The sequence below is a fragment of the Arachis hypogaea genome, chromosome 17 (genome assembly GCF_003086295.3).
Source record: "Arachis hypogaea cultivar Tifrunner chromosome 17, arahy.Tifrunner.gnm2.J5K5, whole genome shotgun sequence".
NCBI classification, from domain to species: domain Eukaryota; kingdom Viridiplantae; phylum Streptophyta; class Magnoliopsida; order Fabales; family Fabaceae; genus Arachis; species Arachis hypogaea.
In genome coordinates, this window is record NC_092052.1 from 77,818,932 (window position 1) to 77,819,757 (window position 826).

Here is an 826-nt window from a genome sequence, read left to right on the forward strand (position 1 = left end):
CAATTTCCAATACAACTAACGAGCAAGTGCACTGGGTCGTCCAAGTAATAAACCTTACGTGAGTAAGGGTCGATCCACGGAGATGTCGCTTAAGCAAGCTATGGTCATCTTGCAAATCTCAGTAGGCGGATCAAATGGTTATGGTGAGTTGATAATTAAAATATAATTAAAATATAAAATAGATAGAGATACTTATATAATTCATTGGTGAGAATTTCAGATAAGTGTATGGAGATGCTTGTGTTCCTTCTGAACCTCTGCTTTCCTACTGCTTCATCCAATCCTTCATACTTCTTTCATGGCAAGCTATAATTGGATCAGTTGTCATGGCTACATCCTCTCTCAGTGAAAATGGTCAATGGCTTCCCACGGTAATCATGTCGTCTCGATCATGCAGAAAGGATCATGACTTGGTTGCAAGTACATCCAGGATCAACATCCTGTAGCATAACTCCAGAAGGCATGAATGCGTTTTCTTTCCTAAGATCACCAATTGTTGTAACCGAATAGATCTAAAAAGCAGTAATATCATGAGCAGTTCATCAGCATTGTTATGAATGTAAGAAAGATATGGTGCTGTATGAGCCTTTGTAGAATACATACGCACCATTAATTCATAGAACCATTCATTCTTTCTTATGCCATGTATCTCTTAGGAAACATAGAGGACTATAGGCATCAGAAATAGATAGATAATCCACCTTAGTAACAGTGACCCTTCTCACACCTTTCATGGCGGGATTAGCCGCCTCTGTCGTTGAACATGGCTTAGCATCATCCTCCAATAGGATCTTGTGCATGCATCTGGCTGCTAATGCCTTAAGAT